This window comes from Scomber scombrus, chromosome 7 (assembly GCF_963691925.1).
Source record: "Scomber scombrus chromosome 7, fScoSco1.1, whole genome shotgun sequence".
NCBI classification, from domain to species: domain Eukaryota; kingdom Metazoa; phylum Chordata; class Actinopteri; order Scombriformes; family Scombridae; genus Scomber; species Scomber scombrus.
The window spans coordinates 21929869-21949868 of NC_084976.1; the positions used below are offsets into that span (position 1 = coordinate 21929869).

General features: G+C 40.1%; 2 protein-coding genes across 2 annotated transcripts in view; both read right to left on the reverse strand.

The window, feature by feature from the left end:
* Positions 1-20000, reverse strand: part of ppp1r8b (protein phosphatase 1, regulatory subunit 8b) — a 126741-nt gene that overhangs the window by 33612 nt on the left and 73129 nt on the right. The gene's annotated exons all lie outside the window — the stretch shown is intronic.
* Positions 6791-20000, reverse strand: part of LOC133983922 (forkhead box protein O3-like) — a 25425-nt gene continuing 12215 nt past the window's right edge. The window contains exon 2 of the mRNA XM_062423134.1: positions 6791-20000. This exon is cut by the window's right edge and continues 11731 nt beyond it. The gene's annotated coding sequence lies outside the window, so the exon portion shown is untranslated.

Here is a 20000-nt window from a genome sequence, read left to right on the forward strand (position 1 = left end):
GGAGTCAGATCGGCAAGAGACTGAGAGAGAAAGAGAGAGAGACAGAGAAGCGAGGAGGGGAACACAGAGGCAAACTAGAGTTCATTACAGTAAACTTGGACAGGCAGTGGTGACAGGCTGAGAGAGAGTGCAGAGACGGGAAGAAATTGAGAGTGACATGAATACTCTGAGCCCTCATGCAAATAGATGCAGTTACCTAGATGGCCCACTCCTTATATAGACACAGTGGAATCAAATCACAAACACATATACAATGGAGAGTAGCTGTAAAACATATACAAAGACATTCATAGCACAGGTGCACATCTACACAGTGCGTGAGGCTTGTTTCTCCAGCTGAAGGTTGTCAGTAGCCGGGAGCACAAAGGACAGACTGGACAGAGGTGAAGGCTATGACAGTGCGCATGTGTGCATGTGTGCATGTGTGCATGTGTTTGTATAAGGGATGGAGAAGACAGAAAGATCCAGAAGAAATTAAGGAAAATGAAAAGCAGAGTTGGTGTTCAGCAGAGTGACCTTCAGTGTCGGGCTGTGGGGAGGATCAACCTCAGGGAGACATGGGCGGCTTGGCAAAGTCACTCCTACACAGGGCTCACTGGCAGACGGGGTCAGGCCAAACAAGCAGACACTCACAGGAACAGCTCACACCCAGAGCCAGCCTGTAGCAGACACTCAGCCAATAGATATGAGGTGCAATAACACTCAATGTGAGTGGGCTCCTCTCACGGTTTTAAAAAGAGAACACACCTCCGACAACACATGCACACATGTACACATTGCACCATCTAATTCACACATCTCACTTTAGTGGCCACAGACAGAGGGAGGAGGAGGACTGGAAGGAGAAAAAGGAGGAGGAGGGGGTGACAGCGGCAGTGAGAGAGAAAGAGAGAGGGGGAGAGAGAAAGCGCAAGAGAGGTGTCGCCTCTCCTCACTGATCCCTTATGCTAAGAGGGATTTGCATACATTTTTAATCAAAGCAAATTAGATCATAACCAAATTAAATCACGCTTTCCAGCCGCCCCGTTCTCTGTCTGCCTCCTGTTCCATCCACCCACCTATTCCTCATCATTTAATTATAGTCACTAATAAGTATGGTTAGACAAGAAAAAAACAACTCTGCACAGATATGGAGCTAATTGTCAAAAATATATATGTTGAGTGTGTTTTTGTGGTCATAAAATGTTATCCATCAGTTTAGTAAGAGTGAACATGGAAACTGGATTTAAACTTTACTATTTTACTGTAGGTTAAACTAACTTTACATCGGCTGCAGTTTTACATCTGTCTTGACAGCATTTTGTGGCTTTGCTACTCTAACTGTCAAACATACAAACACATAGCAATAAATCAAATAAAAACACACACACACACACAAAGACAAGAAGGCATGCACACTGGCTGACAAAACATTCACCCACAAAAGAAACTAGACACCTCCTCCTACATTCCTCTCCACACCCTATGCTGCTAAACAGATTGGTATCGGCCCCCATCTCTAGCTATTGCCCATTACACAATGACTTCCTACTGTTGTCCGATAACTCAATCACAACCCTATTATAGGCAATCATCATGAGGTCCACCTCTTCACTGGCCCAAACATATTTTGTCACAAACACAATTTGTCACGATTTCATCCCTGGTGAAAAATAAATCCTGTATGTCCTCGCACACAAATGAAATTGCAACATGCACGTGCCAATACACACACATACACCTGCATGAGCCCACAAATACACCCACCGATACACAACTGTGCATATTTAAGAGCATTCTGTGTCTTTCTTTCTCTGTCACACACATGCAAGCTGCCACACAAAGGTGCCTGCAGGCCTATTTGAGATGCAGACTCCCATGTCCCAGTAAATGATATTAAAAGTCATATCATGAATAAATCAGCAGGCAGGGTCCTAACGTCTCCTCTATGACACATTCACATACAGTAGACAGTTGAGGGAGAGGGCAAGAGAGAGGGAGGGACAAAGATGCCATCACGTAGAGCACACACATGTGTATGCACCCCTGCACACAAATTATGCATGAAAAGTGCCCATATTTCTGTATTAGTTTGTGATAGCACATTCTTTCGAATTTTCCCCTAAAACATTTTGCAGTAATATAGTTTAAAATTCAAACTTTAATTACTTACTTATTTCCTACAGTACATACAACAATTTTCTTGAATTTTGACTAATGTCAGGGAAATGTGACTCATTACCGTTTCATTGGCAGATTTCATTTGAAATGTGACTAATGTAACTGTCATTTAAACAGGTATCCCCACTGAGATCATTTCTTTTTCAAGGCAAAAACACAGACTTAAAATAAGCACCATACAACAACACACAAAAGGAAAAAAAATGCAATTTATGCTGCATGAAAGAGAGCAACGTAAAATATTGTATGTACTTGTTCCACTCGGCAGTAATCCAGTATTAAAATAGGCCTATTTAAATTTTTATTGAACAAACGAAGGCCAGCTCTTTGTCAAGCATGCCGTAAGATTTAAGAGGTTATGCCTTTAACTCAGGTTAAACTCACCTGGAGACCACCGCCTGCTGCTTTAACCCATTAGCCAGGATGAAGCAGAGTTCATGAAAGCACGTTTGGCATATTTCAGTTCTAACCGGAGGGTGAAATATGAGACACAAATCCTGGGGCTACAAACAGTAATTTCCACAGTATATTTAAAGGGGCACAAACATGTAGGAGCCCTTGTAGATTAAAAAAGCATGCCTAAATTGAAGAATTTTAAATCTGAGCATATACAGAAAGCACTGACTTTAATGGTTAAAGATTTGTGATTAGCACAAGGTTTTTTTTCTCTTAACATCTAGCAGCAGTTGTAGAAAAATGCAGAAGCATCATAGAAATGTTTAGTACATACTCAGTTTTATAAAATGTTAGGCTTGCATGTATCCATGTCTTCACTGATTATAATCTGACTCTGATGAGGTGGCACCATGAGCAACTTGCTAGCATGCTAGAGGCCAACTAGCAAGCCTCACATTAAGAGTTAAAGCAACAGTGAGCTTATTATATTTTGTACTCTCTTTAAAATACAAGTCAAATGGCAATGAGAGTAGTGTTGGATGTTTGTTAAGTTTTAATGAATGGGAAGCTGTGTTGCATCAACAATTCATGTTGACTAGATTGCTTTTGTGTGTAACATTAGCCACATCAAAATGTGCATACCTTTCGGCAAATATCATGTCAACTTTGGATCCATGTTCAAGTTTTTCAGAATCTTAAACTGCCTCCACCTACTGCTGCCCAAAAGGTGACATGGTTTTTGGACAAAGCAAACCAACTGCACAACACATCGTAGGTAGTTCAGGGAGGCCTGCAAGTGTGGAGTGTTCCCAGCAAATACACATACAGTAGTCAGACCCACTATTCTTTTGGCAGAGAGCATAACCAATTAGTTGATTAATCAATTAGTCTGTTGAGAGAAACTATATTTAATTTTTCAAACACAAATGCCAAACATTCCCTATAGTTCAGCTTCATGAACATTTCCTGATGTTCTTTGTTGTAAGTGATCACAAACTGTGTATCTTTGACTTTCGGACTTTATGTCAGACATGAAGAACTTGAAGAAATTATGATGGGCATTTTCTGACATTTTATATATCAAATAAGAAAATATTCAGCATCGGGGCGGCTGTGGCTCAGGAGGTAGAGCGGGTCATCCAATAATTGGAAGATGTTGATGTGTCCTTGGGCAAGATATTTAGCCCCAGAGGAAAGTGCTGCACCAACAGTGTGTGAATGTTAGCTTCCCCCTGATGAGCAGGTTGCCATCAGTGTATGAATGTGTGCGTGAATGGGTGAATGTGACATGTAGTGTAAAAGCACTTTGTGTGGTTGGAAGACCTGAAAAGCACTATATAAGTACAGTCCATTTACCATCAATAATGAAAATAATTGTCAGTTGCAATCTAATCTGCAGCCATCAATGTAACAGACTAGTGACTGGCATTGATAAGCAACATTTGCAATACCTCCACTGATATACTGTATCATGGTTACTTTGTTCACAGAGACAGTAAAATGTTTCTATTTACACATTTGAATCCAAGCTTGCTTATTTGCAACTCTTAAACAGCTTAGGTGTCCAGATGAAGCAGTTTTTAGAGAGTAACAAACCTCCATGTAGTGACACATGTCCGAGTGAAACAGGATATGATGTATCATAATTAATCTTCACTCTGTGCCATTAAAAGTTGAAGCTTGATCAATGCGTAGAAGTCATAATATTATTGGTAGAAACTGGTTGGTTCAAGCTTACATGAGCACAAATCATATTTAGTTTCACAGAGGAGAAAATATGATTAGGTTTTGATGTAAGAATACAAAGAAATGGATTGTTTGTTTGTTTGTTTGTTTGTTTGTTTGTTTGTTTGTTTGTTTGTTTATTTGTTTGTTTGTTTGCATATATTGTTAAATAGGTGCATGGTATGACCAGGGGTGTGATGTAAAAAAAATTAAAAAGGCATTTTTCATTTGCCTCATCTCATCTCGAGCCATGAAAACATTAGGAGGTCGGGAATATTCATATAAATTAAGATAGTTTACTAGCATTGAAAAGTGGTGACCAAATTATTTTTAGCTGCATAAGAAACCCATGACTTGTTCCTAAAATAGTTCTGATTTCATCTTTAATTTAAGAAGGTGTTGAATATGAAGGTTGTTGAAAGAAAAAAGAAATGCATTCCTCAACTATACTAAATACTTTTAAGATGTAATAGATGCGGAGATTCAGATTGTATTAACCGTAAATTAATCAAATTTTTACAGGAAAAGAAGGGTTTTTTACATTTTTACATTTGCTGTGCATCCCAATGCAGGGCTTGTGGGTCTAGTTCGACAAAACAAATGTGTTGTATAAAGTTCAGATACTTCATACTACCTTTGTATGAGGTGTCTGATACGATGATTATCTTAACTCTTATGTAACTCGGGCATTTTGTTGCTATTCATTATTCAATCCTAGGAGACTTTCATTCATTAATTTGTTTGCTCACACCTTTGGCTTCAACTTGTGCTTTATATTGTCTTTATTTAGAAAATTATATTTGTTTATTCCATCAATATCAGTATCATGTTGTAAAAGTAAAACACATTCTAGTTCAATTTGCATTAGTAAAAGTTGCAGAATTTTGCAGCAAATATCAGAGAGGTTTTACAATGAATTTGAGAAAGGGAGCAGAGGACTCTGTTTGGAGGTGTGTACTGTATGCTAAGGAGTGTGTGTGTGTGTGTGTGTGTGTGTGTGTGTGTGTGTGTGTGTGTGTGTGTGTGTGTGTGTGTGTGTGTGGGTGTGTGTGTGTGTGTGTGTGTGTGTGTGTGTGTGTGTGTGTGTGTGTGTGTGTGTGTGTGTGTGTGTGTGAGTGTTGAGAGACGCAGAGAGAGAGGGGAGTTGGCTGATGGGCAAAGGCATGCTGCCTGCAGGTTCAATCTGCCCGCAAGTCAAGCATCAAACTTTCACATCCACACATCAATTATTCAGCACCCTGCATTGTCAGAGTGTTAGCATGCCACAGTGGCAGACGACAAACCTGAGTGAGGAGGTAGAAGCAGAAGGGAGGACGGGAGAGGGAGAAGGGAGGACCAGTAAAGAAAGAAGATATGAGAGATGGAGGGAGAGACTGTGGCCCACATAAGAAAAGACACAAGAGAAGTGGGAGGAGGAGTCTGGGGTCTAAAGAGCGAAGGAAAGTAGAGGATTCCTGTAATGGCTTTTGGGAAGTATACAGTACATAACTTTGGTGATAAGAAATCATAGCTGCAACTATGCCCTTCTCTAATATTTTTTACTTCATTTATTATAATATATTGCCATTTTCACATTTTATTTCACTGGTTTGACTGACTGGTTGTCTTAATTATTCCACACTCCATGTCTTCAGAACATGGAGAGCATGATTCATATAGTATACAGCATCTGAGCAGTATGAGAGTCCTGGTGAATCCACAAGAATCCTCATAGGATTGGCCTAAATCAGCAGTGGTTCGGACACAAGCACATAACTTAAAGCCTGACAAGATGGATTCTCATGTGATCTTGTGAATCCAGCTGCCTCCCAAGGTTGTCTGGTCAGTCCACACATAGTCAAGTGTCAAACTGACTTATTTCTACTTTGTATTAGTTTTTGTTTTAAACTGGCTTTGGATGGATTTATTTTAAATACACTGCTAAATGAAATGGTCTCTTTCATTTGCTGTTTCACTCCCAGTCTTATGTCCAGAAAACTGGGTTACATGTATGCTTGACTGAGAACTTCTTCAGGGGAAATTTAGCCAGGAAAATCAGGTTTCTCTTATCCACTACACAGATTCTGGAAAACAGGTTTCTTATTGAATGATGTTTAAGAGATCAACTTGTATACAACAGTGTATATGTTGGCTGTTTGAGCCCTTCTGCAGCCAGCAACATTTAGCAGTGACATGAGCCACGGCCTCTTCACTAACTTGTCAATCAATGGTGTAAATAATAACATTAATTAGAGCTGGGCTCAATTTTTTCGGGACATTGATAGGCTTTTTTCACTGCAGACATTTTGACTTGTCATAGTAGGAAAAGCACAGGTGTCACTAATAACATTAATGATGGCTTTGTTCTATTTAAGGCTACATTCACACTGTAAGCCTTAGTGCTCAATTCAGATTTAATGCTCAGATTCAATTTATTTGTTTGGTTGTTCACATTATTTTTTAAATGTGGCCGTGGGAACATTATTTTAGATAGGGGTGCAGGGATGCTGACTATTTACACACAACCCCAGTTTATTAAATACCTGCAGTGATTCCCCTGCAGCAGAACCAATATGTTCTTTTCCCCATTAAAAGAGAGATGCTGTGCGTATTTATGCATGAGGCACAGCTTCAACTTCATTGATTATTTAAATCTCAAGACATGGTAATTAATGTTCTGCATTTTTCTACACATGCAAAAGGTCAGCTGTTACACACACACACACACACAGTCCAAGTTCATAATTGTTTGGAGTAAAGCAGCTGTATTCTTGATAAGAGCTTCATCAGAGCTGTCATAATAATTTCATTTCAGAAGCAGAAACGTTTAATTTTGTTTCATCCTGAGGAGTTTCCTGTGTCCTGTCAAGTTTATAACAACAGTTTTTAGTTTTGCTGTTTAACTGTCCCATGATATTTGCTGCAGTGCCATTACGTTTAGGCTACAATTACTGAAAGCAGCCTCTCTAATCTTTAAAGTAAATCGTTAAAGAAAACACTCATGCATCAATACAACACGAAATCAAGAAATCACCTGGAAAGCTTGCACTGCTCGACATAATTTAAATAGCAATACAGCCTGCAGGAGCAGTAGAAGTGGAGTGTAATGTCCACAGCTACTGCTTTGAATTCTGCCTCTGTCAGACTGCCGAAGACAATTCTAACCGGCATGTCAACTAGGCTGTGTTGCACTTTACTATTTTTATGCACAGGATCTATTTTTGTTAGAAACACGACAGAAAAGTTGAAAAAACAACACAAATGGGCCTATAGGCTGCCAGCCACCTGGAGGCAGGGGTGCTGCACCTTGGGTTGGGGGTGCTGCCGCACCCCTACTTCCCCTGGTCATACCAATATCAGATATAAAACGTCACATGCACCACACTGTCGTACGGAAGTAAACATGGAGACTGCTGAAGTCAGCATTTACATTTTCCTTTATATGTTGATGTGTAATGGAAGCCAACAAATTTGTTAGTAGAAGTGTCACCTCAAATAATTATGATGTCCAACACATTACTGTCCCTTCACTGACTACCTCCATCGTAGCTGTTTTACATATTCACTGAGTGACTCCCACCAGTGCAGAATTGTGAAGAATGTCGATCTAGAGTGACGTAAAAGTTGCATATATTCCAATGTACTGTTCAGACTGAGTTCACATTGCAAAAAATCAGACCTTTATCTGATTTAGCACCACATGCGAAAGTGGCCCAAATCAGAAACTGAAGCAAAGCTAAATGATTTTTAGCCACGGTTAGTTACGGTTAGTATTAGCACTCTTTTTACAATGACACACTAAAATGATTGACAATTTATTTTTGTGTGCAATTGGTTGGCCTGCATTGAGTTCCAATTGGCAACATGCACTAATGTTCAAACAAGTGAGTGACAGCTTTTGAATTTAATTTAAAAAAACAAAAAACAAGACAGTATTAATGGAAAATATGACAACACCACCAACACTTGATGTGCTGTGTTTACCCACTGATAATGTATTTGAACCAACAGTATACAGTATATCCAGATCTCAAGTATCCAGAGGAGAATAAGGTTAATTAACTAGCCAAGTAACTGTTTGGTAGCTTGGCAGATGGAATCACTTCCAAGATAATTAGCTAATTTTATACATTTTGTCTAATCATCTCTACTCTGCTACTGTGTTACAGCAAATTTTATAAGCACAATATATTCTAGGTGCTGTCCACCCTGAGTAATACATTTTATAAATAATAATAATGATAATAAATACATTTTCAAAATAAATATGTTAAAAGGGTTAATAAAAGCTTTTCCCCTGATTTGATACAACATATAAACAGGCATATATATATATATATATATATATATACTTTGGGCAATAAGGGAAAAGGGAATAGAGCACTGGAATATTTGAATTTACATTAGTCTACTGCTCATATGCCTACATGGAGAATCCATAACATAAATAGGGAGGGGGGGCAGACAACAAGCAAGAGAAATAGATACAGAGACAAAGTAGAGTAAATAAAAGTTAATGGACACTAAGAAAGTACATTCCCAGCAAGTACTTGCTCTCTCACTCTTTCTCCCATGCCCTGACTTTATTCTGTAGCTCACTTCATTGATTTTCTCACACTCACCTGTAAAGAAAAGTATGGCTGATTTGGACTCTCACAAATTATAATGTGACATTTTGGTGGAAAATACATTGCAAATGCCGATGAAGGAGATAATGATATTTAAAGGGGTTTAACACCGCTGGAGTGGGCCAGAATGGCTTTCCATCGCTCTACAATTGACTGTGCGGCTGACCCCGATGTCAGCTTATGTCACTTATTATCTCAAAAAGGGCAAATTGAACACGGGTATTCCATGGAAACTAAGATATCCCATTTCCACACAGAATCAGCTCCTTCTCTGAGCTACACCCACTATTGTTCCTTGGAGTGACGCCAGGCTTTTCAGCTGATCATGCACAAACACACATGTACTCTAACAGTCAAGTGCATCTGCGCAGGAGAGCACGTACACACAAACACACACACACACACACACACACACACACACACACACACACACACACACAAAACCTGCACTCACACACACTCACACAGAAGCACAATTTCCCACTTGTGTGTGAGCCAGCCATTGGAGAGAGCAGGGAGACGACTGACAACTGAGGCAAAGTGCTGATAGTAAGCAACATTCTCCAGGAACTCTCGAAAGCTGGGACAGCAGGGAATGTACAGTGTGTTTGTGTGCGTGCGTGCATGCGTGTGTGTGTGTGTGTGTGTATGTGTGTGTGTGTGTGTGTGTACATTTTGCCAGATAAATACAGATTTTTAGAATTCTAATAATTAATTTTACTCCTTTCAGATAAATGTTTAAAGATCCCCTCCAGACATGTTTTACAACATACAAAAATATTCTGCTTTGAATAATAATTTGTGTTGAAAATGTGTTTTTTTCCATCAAAAGAAAAGTTCAGTTACCTTGTTAAAATCCTTTCAATGACCTCTCTTACTTCCTCACTGAAAAATCCAGAATCTATGAATATGCAAAGATTTTTCTTTTAAAAAGTTTAACTGCAGGATAGAGGTCTCCTACTTAACTGAAAAGTCTGTTACCAGTGTTTGTGCACTGAAAGTGTGAAGTTTCCACATCACACTTGTGTAAATTGCCCACTGGACCCGTTTGGCTCCAAGCAAGTTGTGATGTCACAAGTTATGTTCATAGTCATGAATCAATCAAGAACTTGATGTGTCCCCATTTAGGCAATGGGTTATGCAGTGGAGGGACACATACATTTAGCACACATAAAACACAGGACACATAAATAAAACACTAAGACCAAAAAACAGAAATACACAGTAAAAATACTCAGCCAATTAAAAAGATAAAAAATCAATAAGTTGAAACATTATGCAAATGAATACCTTTTCCTCCTGAGAATTTAGGAGGGAGATGGCAGAGGGTATAAAGGCGTGTTTGTATCTGTTGGTTTCAGCTAGCGGAAGTCTGAGGAGGGTACCAGATGGCAGAAACTGAAACTGTTGATGTAAAGGGTGGAAACAATCACACAGTGTGGATTCTGCTTTCTTATATAACTGTGTGTTGTGAAGATCCTGCAGAGTTTCCTGTGTAGTGCCAGTTATTTTGCTGCAGATATTAACCACCTTATTGAGTACATTTCTGTGTTTTACCTTGATAAAGTGACACCAGCAGATAAAGGAGAAAGAGAACACAGATTCAATAAAAGATTGATAAAAAACCATTGTCATCAGGGTCCCGTCAACCTGGAACTTAGAGAGTTTCCATAAACAAAAGAGATGCTGCTGGCTTTTCTTGTACTTCATGTCATTCTTACTCTCAAATGTAATTTTATTGTCTAGTATAACTCCCAAATACTTGTAGGACTCCACTATTTCTATATTCTTGCCATCAATCAGTGCACTGACAGGAGATGGGTGAGAATGTCTGAAATTAATACACATATCCTTAGTCTTAGACACATTCAGTACCAAAAATGATTCATGACACCAATGAAAAACAGTCAACAACAGGACCATGGGAAATTCCCTCACTGTTTACCCACTATCAGCAAACGTCAAGGTGTGATGGTTTTCATACATGCTACAGCAGTCATTAGTGTGCAATATATACAGTAAAGGAGACGGGACACATGGGGAGAAACAATGGATTTCACGGACAGCTAAGAAAATTGACCATTTACTCTCACTCTTTGTGCATGTGAGGAAGTGTAGAATCCAGCCAACAACATCACTGTCCAAGCCAAACCTGCCTGTGAGCTTCTGGGCGAGCAGATGTGGCTGTATGGTGTTGAAGGCTGATGAAATGTCCATAAACAATAATCTTGCATGGTTGTTAGAGCTGTCGAGGGGGCACAGAGAAACTTTCCCCCATCAGGAGGTAGACATGAAAACAGCTTTCTAGTGTCAAACTCTCCACATAGATCATTCTTCACGGTGACGCTCGAAAATCCAACTGATGTTAAATAAGCAAAACGCATGAGTGGAGGGTACTTAAAATAAATCTGTAATGTCCATATAAAATAATTTCAAAATAACTGCTTTATTTGAATTAAATTCAATTAAGTGAACAGAACTTATTTGATCTGAATTTAAGTTGACTCAAGGGAAATTAAGAGGAAACATATAATGCAAATGAGACTACAACATGACTAAAGACAAAAGAGAGAATGGAGAAACACTGGGAAAAAATAGAAAGAAAAAGACCTGATATATAAGGTTATAATTCCAATTGAATGTGGTCTTGCTGCGAATACCCTAAAAGTAACCACAGTGGCAACAAGCCTTCATCTGTCCTCTACCCTTGGCCTTTGAACATTTCCTCTGCAACTGCGGGGCAAGTCAGTGACCTCTCCATCTCCTTGTGCTCTCTCTAAAGTCAAACACACACATGAAAACATGTTTGTATAATTAAAGTTGTGAAGACCTTCATAGACTAACCTCTAACCCTAACCTCCACCCACTACACTGCACACAGAACTATAAGGCCAAGCACCCGCTAGACGACTGACTCCGAACAGATTTTCTGAATTCACACATGGAGCTATTGTGGAGCCTCATTGCTCACCTTATTGTAGGATGATTCCACTTAAGTGCTATATTGTGCTCCTCACCTTGTTTGGAAAGATCCGATTGTCATCCAACATGATCTGTTTCATATGTGATTAAATGAAGAAAAATGAAGAAAAATACCAGATATTATAAGATGTCTGAATGGCAGTTCCACTGAAAAATGTGTTTTTTTTCTTTATTGTTTGTTTAAGTTGATGTTTTTAGTTCAAGAAGAATTTTTTACAAGGTAATTGAACTTTTTCAGAAATACACATCAGGAATACATTACAATTCAATGCAGAATATTTTCTTATGCCTTAAAAAATGTTGGGGATCTTTCAGCTGAGCTCATCTTCATGAGTTGGTTGAAATCGTCCTCTCCAGCTGACATTTTAATGTTGACTTGTTTACAAACCAGAAACTTAGTTAAAGGGTCCCAGATATGACTATATATATATATGATATTGTGCTAAAAAGGCCAAAGCTGCATGTCACAGACAAAAAGTCAGTTGCAGTGAGACAGCTTTGCTGTTTTTCATGAGGGGCTGAAGCCAGTTTGAACGTTGTAGCAAGCTAGTTAGCTATCTAGACTATCACCAAATTGACACTGACATATTTTAATGCTAATCTTCCAAAAATATTTTTAAATTTATTATAAAAGCTAGTTTCCAGTCACAGCAGTGAGGTTCATTTAAATCAGGGATGGTTACAGTTACAGCTCACATCTGGTATTGCTTATGTCTGCTCTTGTGAAACTGTTCTGTAACTGTTTGTTTGTTACTTTGTTCATCTGTAATTTTCTCTGCTTTTATTGTGTTATGCTTATTTCTGTTTTGTATTAACTGTACTTGATATGTCTTACAAACATTACATTTAAATGTGTTTCTTGATTTTAGGCTGACAACTAACACCTGGCCAGGGACAACAAATGAAAACTAGCCTTTGGTCTAATTCTGGCATATTTACAGTAATGTTTATTAATATGCACTGTCTCACGTTGGTCTGTTATAGGACATACTCTCTTGAAAGTCAGACTATCCACTGCCCTGACCTCCACATCCTTTCCTTTTTCCCTCCAACCTACATAAAGATCACTTCAATGGAAATTAATTTTGCTCATTCAAAATGACTGATTGGCAACCAAAACAAGGTGGTGTTTTGGGGTTTAGTTGCTGCAGCATGTTTAGGCTTGTGGGCAACATTTTCACACAGCCTGGTCTGCCACTCATTAGTCATCTAAATTGATCAACATCTGAGTTCATCCTTTGGGTCATATGTATCAGGTTTACTTCTTATTCCACCAAATTCTTGCCCACCTCAACCCTTCACCACCAAGATGCCCTTTCTGAGGTTAACATATTATACGCAGACACTCATGATACACTCTAAGCTGCTTTTCCCTGTGCTCATTTCTGTATTACAGTCCTACATATTCAGTTGAGCATCATCCCTCTGTGTACTCTCTCTCAGTCTCACACACACACACACAAACACACACTGACCGACTGGGCTGACCGATTGTGTCCATTGGACCATCTCTGATATACCTAGGGTGCAGTGGGGCATGCGCATGCCAACACTGCGTCTGCATGCAATCTTGATCTCGAGTCACTCAAGCAGGCAGACAGAGGACGTGAGGAACAGTGGAGAGGAGAGGGAGAGTGTGGGGGGGGGGGGTCCACTGCAGAGATCATCTATATTTCATAGACCTCTCAATTAGTGTCAGTGTTCACGGGTGGGAGGTTGGGGAGCAGTCCCTGTCTACTTGGCCTGCTCGTCTGCTCATGCTTGGCCTGTACCATCGAACCCCTTACCTTTCCCCTCCCCCTCCTCCCCCCTTCTTCCCAATACACAATAGGAAGGCTGATTTAGGTTCACTTCGGAGCTTTTCAAACCATAATGAACGTGATGCCATAGGGTATTCTCGACAGCAGTTTGATCTGATGTGATTTCATGAATGTGATAATGGTGTTATTCTAAATGTGAAAACATGGAGAATGAATAAAAAATCCCACGGGATACCACACTCAAGTCAGATGTTAACATTTATCATGGTTTTCATGATGCACAGATGGCAAGGTAGGCTTGTCATAAAACATTAAATGGTAGCAAATACTGTACGTGTAAAACTGCATCAAACATAATGATCCCAGATTAGCAACTCTACCTTTTTATATATATTAATTTCAAATGTCATTATCTTAAGACCTGAGTGATGTGTGAATTTATAACTAAAGGTACAAGAAGCTTCACATTTTTGGGTGATAGAGAATAGTCCAAATTATATGGATTTGTACCTCCTGCCACTACCTTTCTAAGTATATCTCCTATGTGTCAACACAGGAGATATATAGGCCTATGAAGATAGTGTAATTTCACTACAGGAGGCAGACGGCTCAGCTCATGGGCTCAATGACTGCCTCAATCCTATTAGCTTCTATTAGAACATATTATATTATTCTACTGATTATCTGATTTATACTGACTGACAAAGGATTATACATTAAAAGTGACAGTTTAGGCTATAGTCTCATGCCAGCAAGCACAATAATATTTAAATTAATAGTTTTTTGTACATACAATGTCTAGGTATTTTTTGGATTGAATTGGTAACTGTAGGTTCCAGTTCAGATTTTTGGGCTCAGTGTAGTTCTGGTTAGAGTAAGGACCCAAAAGTATGGTTGCCGTTGGTCATGGGATTTTCATTACAGTCATCCCAGTGGTTTCTTCCCATTGAAATGGGGCATCGGGCATCAGGTGACTACTTTGTGGTCTGAAAGGCTAAAGATTTGAACAAGGACAAAAAGAAAGGATATTCAGAAAAGGTGACTAATTGGTATATTTATGAATGTTTTTGGGCACAGAGTAATATATGTTATTGATTTCCCTGTATGTGACTATCATCAGCTATATTTCTGTCTGCTGTCAGTCCCCTTGACCTCAAACCATCATTGTAAGAGTAATGTCAGTACAGACTGAGTTCTCTCAATAATTGTAGAAACAGGTGGACTCCGCAGCATTTTACACTGTCTGCTGGATTTTGCTCCTCTTAAGGAAAAGGAGAGCTCCAAGTGATACTCAGCTTACCCTCCAAGTTTTCAGTATCCAGCTGTCATCATTATATAAACTATCATATCCAGTTGATTACTCACTCAAGGAGCGATGATCAGAAATTTGGATAAGGTTTTTATATTTCATGGTATCTTGAATAATCCAGTTAGTATATTTGGATGTCTAAAAGCTGGGAAAAGATTTTACCCAGGTTTCTAAAACAAGGATATGATGTTTACATTACTGAAATTTGAGTGTGCGTGTTATGTGGAAAATATTGGAAGAGAACAAGATGAAAAAAGAGCACAGAAAGTGGGAGAAGAGTACATTTTCAGTTAAAGTGTAGTCAAACAAACAACACATTTGACTTTAAGCATCAGGTTCTATCACTGTAAGCCCAGCTTTTTGCTATCTATATGAGGAGAAGCCACTGTCTCTATGCCTCACCCCCTCTTTCCCCTTCTTAACCCAGCTGGAAGCTCCTGCTGCTAGGTTATAGCTTGTCCGATGCTCCCTTGTGGCTCATTTAACCCGAGAAGGCAGCAGAGGAGAGGAGAGGAGTAAATGAGGATTTATCAACAGGACAGAAAACTCCAAGCAGCCAAAGGGAAGCATAACTGAGTGTAATATTGAAACGAGTGGACAAAAAAGAAGTGAAAAAGGAAGCCAGAACAGAGGGTGGAGTGAGAGAGACGATGGCTTTATTTACATGAACAAAAAAACATGATTGTTGAGAGAAATCAAGTTTTTTAGCTTGAGCGATGTAAACAGACTTATTTAACTGTTCAGGTTTAGTCAGACTTTAGACTTAATCACTTTGAATCCAAGGACACATCGCTATGAGTAATGACGTTTCCTTTTATCCCACTGAACTGCTGCACAAAGATGCTTTGCCTCTCTGTCGTACACTTGCACAGATGGAAAAATCACTGTTCAAAACCCAGTTGAGCATATGCATGGGCAAGAAATCAGCTTTCTTCAGCAGCAAATGAGCTTTGTCGACCATGTTTGTGAGAGGATTTAGTCTGTGGCCCAATTGGTGGCCCTGGGGGTTAAAGGTCAAACCTAAAGGCCAATAGTGATTGGTTCCCCTGAGGAAGGTCACATACACATCTGGCCCTAGAGCTCACCCATGCATTTTCTTTCTCTTTTCTCTATCTCTTGCTTTATACACACTGCAGGGCGACCTTGAGAATGTCTGCTGAATTTCTTTCTTTTTTTTTGTCCTACCATCTTTGCAACTCACTGAACAATTACTGCAATAGGAATCTCAGGAATAAAGGAATCTCAACTTCTGATAAGGGAAGAGACTGGCTGCTCGGGGGTATATACAATATATGTGTGTGGGTGGTGTTAAATCTTAGTTCAGGGCCCCTTCCTCTTTTCTTGATGCACTAGGTGGCTAGCAGAAAGAGCTTCAGTGAGCATTTTAGTGTATGCCCTTGGCAAAGACTACAATGGCCTGGGAATAAGGGAGGAAGGCAAAGGTCAGAGGGCTATGTATAGGGATGTGTATGTGTGTGTTTAGATGCTGCTGATGAAAGCAAATATAAAATGTATTTGTTCAGGTAAAGGTATATTGAACAGGCCCAACAATTCGTTTTTGATGTATGATTCAGCTTGTTACCTCGGACAAGCTCTGTCTGGGGAAGAAGTCAACAGTCAGACAGTCAGATGGGTTGTAAACAGACCAACAGTTTAGCTAGATATACAAATTTAAGTAAAAAAAGAAAAACCAAAGAGAGCACACCCAAAATGTTGGACACAATCCTTCACTACACAGGGAAACTGTGTTCACGGACAACTACGACAAGTAAGGTAGGTAAATTTGAACCAGGGAGCCAGTTTGTAAATTGTGATGGATGTTGCTAGTGTGAAGTTGGGAACCCCCAAGGCGACACAAGATAAAACTAAGGGGTCACAAGGTGCTTAATGGCATAAAAAAGAAAAACACTCGTAGTAGAACAAAGCACTGTACAGTTTGCCTCCTATTCACCTCAGTGACAGCCAGGCATTTGGTCTGACCCATTGGGAGCAATTTGGGGTTCAGTGTCTTGCCCAAAGACACTTGGAACATGGATCAAACCACCAGCCCTACAATTAGAGACTAATCTAATATTTATGACTCTTTCCGTAAATTAAATTAATTCCTTTTGTCTGTTTTAATATTTTCCCTTTTCTTGTAGAATAGATTATATTTTAACCTCTTCAGGGTCCCTTTCATTCAAATGAAACAATCTGGGAATGAAAAAGTTACTCACCAATCATGTCCACGCGAAGGCAATATAAGCCACCATTTGGGGTCACCAGTAAACATTTCTTCATTGCAGTTCAAAAAGGTTGGGAACCACTAAAATGGATAATTTGGATAAAAATGGACCATTGTCTCTTCCAAACAAGTTTGACTAAGCTAGGGGTTTGTGAAAAAAACTTGAGGCTTCGTTTCTTGCCATGTCTGACTTTTTCATAGCATTGTCACTGTGTTTTTCTTATAACTTATTGTATTAAATTGCAATATACAGATTAGAAAGATAGACAAACTATGAAAATAAACTCCATTAATATATGGCACATTTTTTTGATGTTTTAAGTGTAACCAAGTCAGTACAAGAAACATCTTGTGAAAAGTTTGTGTCTTCAAGTGCACTTTCTTTGTAATTCTCTACACAAGCACCAACATGGGCATGCAGATGACATGGATAGTTCAAAAAGTCACACTGTGGTTTGCGGTTATGGAAGAAAATAATCCGATTTGAGTGAAGGCCATTTGACTTTGCCGCACACCGAAGAGCACATCAGCTGACCCCCGTAAAGCCTAATGGACTGACAGAGCAGATAGCCTAACAGTGACTCATGCAAGTGAAACTGATCTAAGTGCAGATCCATCCCTCATGGCAATGTCACGGTGTGGGCCTACCTTCAGCACTGATTTGAAGCCAAACGCGGCACAGGCAGAGATGAGCCGCTGTGGCTGTGAGGCAACGGGAACACTGATCTGAGAGTAGTCTCAGAGGCCAGCTGAGGAGAGCTGCAGCTCTGGGCTCTGGTGAGTAGTGAGAAATTAATTAAGAGTGAAACAGCAGCAGGAGGGAAGATAGGAGGGAGGGCAGCAGAGGGACTGAAGGAGGGAAGGAGCATGAGAGAGAGAGAGCGAAAGAAGGAGCCTCTGGGAGTGGGCCTCCTGGAGGATCAAGACTATTATTGCTATTATCATTGTCTAATTTTCCCTCCTTCACTGTCCCCTCCTCCCCCCATATTTCTCATTTACTCTCCTCACTCTCTCCCACCTTTCTTCATCTTTTTCCCTTCTTTCTTCTCTGTCCTGGCCCTCAGAGTGAGGACAGGCTGCTAGCCAGCGGGTGCTGTAGAGAAGGGAAAGCATTCGAGAGCCTAATGAGATGTCTATCGCCTCCGTCTAGACTGGACTGCTCCTCTCAGCACAGAAGCACCACCACCACCACCACCACCACCACCACACTGCACTGTACTACACACTGTACCCCTGTCTGCATGCCGACTGCTGCTGATGCTGGAATAGCGAGAGGCAAGGTTTGTGTGTGTGTCTCTGTCTGTCATAGGATACTTTCAGGGACAAATTTCACTAAACATCAGTTACTTGAGGACAGCTTGTCCAGTTGGGGACAAACTGTTGGAACAAGCTCATCTTTGGGTCAGTGGTTAAAGTTGGGGTTAGGTTAAGGTTAGGGTAAGGGTTAAGGTTAGGCAAGTAGTGGTTATGGTTCTGGCTAGGATACGTCTGCAGAAAATGAATGTCAGTCTATGTAATGTACCCAAAGTGACATAAGTAAACTTGTGTGTTTGTATGTCTGTGTATGTGTACATGTCTGAAGGGTGTGTGTCTAGGAGGTGTGTAGAAGCAGTATGTGCCTCTAAAGTGAATTGCATGGGCAATGCATGTGTGTGTGTGTGTGTGTGTGTGTGTGTGTGTGTGTGTGTGTGTGTGTGTGTGTGTGTGTGTGTGTGTGTGTGTGTGTGTGTGTGTGTGTGTGTGTGTGTGTGTGTGTGTGTGTGTGAGTGTGTGTGTGAGTGTGTGTCGGGTACACTGGCAGACCTGGATTTTGCTGGGAATGACTGTGTGTTCACTCTTGTTTGTGTATATACTGTGTGCAGACATTTCTGAGTGACAGTGTGTGCTACTGTCAGTGCTATATCTATAATTCGAGTGTGTGAGAAACTGGCCCCTAGGCAGACCATATTATGATGGATGCCCTCACACACACACACACACAAACACACACACAAACACACACACACACATGCACACGCACAAGCACGCACGCACACACACACACACACACACACACACACACACACACACACACACACACACACACACACACACACATCCTCCTTCACTGTGATTGCCTGTTAGGGCTCTACTCACACAGGCTCACGGAAAATTTAAAAAATAAAATAAAATCTGCCCTCCAATCCCATCATCATACACACTCTGTTTGCAGAGGCTCCTTTCTGTTGCCTGATAGGCAGGCCCATGGCGGAGCGCCAACACAAGGACCCCTACCAACACCAGGGGGACCTCTGTTGTTCTGCTGGGACCTCTCCACCGGCAAAGTCACCCGATGTACACAGTTATGCATGTTTCCCAGCATCCATCTTCACTTTTCTCTCCATTAGCCACTAAGCTGCCTTTATATTTCATATAAACATACTCGTGCCAAATCCACCAAAGTAACACCATAGATACTTACTGCATGTCAATTCTTTTGTGATAACATACAATTTTCCACCTTATGAAATCTTTTTTTTCTATAACAGAGTCCTGAAAACCTTATTTTCCTTTTAAAAAGTAAAAGAAACCACCAGTGCAATGAGAATATTTTAACCACATGTTTAACCAGTTTTCAAAAGAAATCTGCAAGGATAAGACAAGCTGAGACTAGAATAACTGGAAACTGAGAGTTGATTTGCATTAGAGACAGGTTGGGATATTTTTACTGCACTGGCACAAATTTTACCTAATTTTAAGGAAACAGTTTAACAGCCCACTAATCGACAGGTCTCACTTATTTAACCAGTAAATAACAGACTAAAGATCAGTTTATTTAATTAGACTCCAGGTCCATT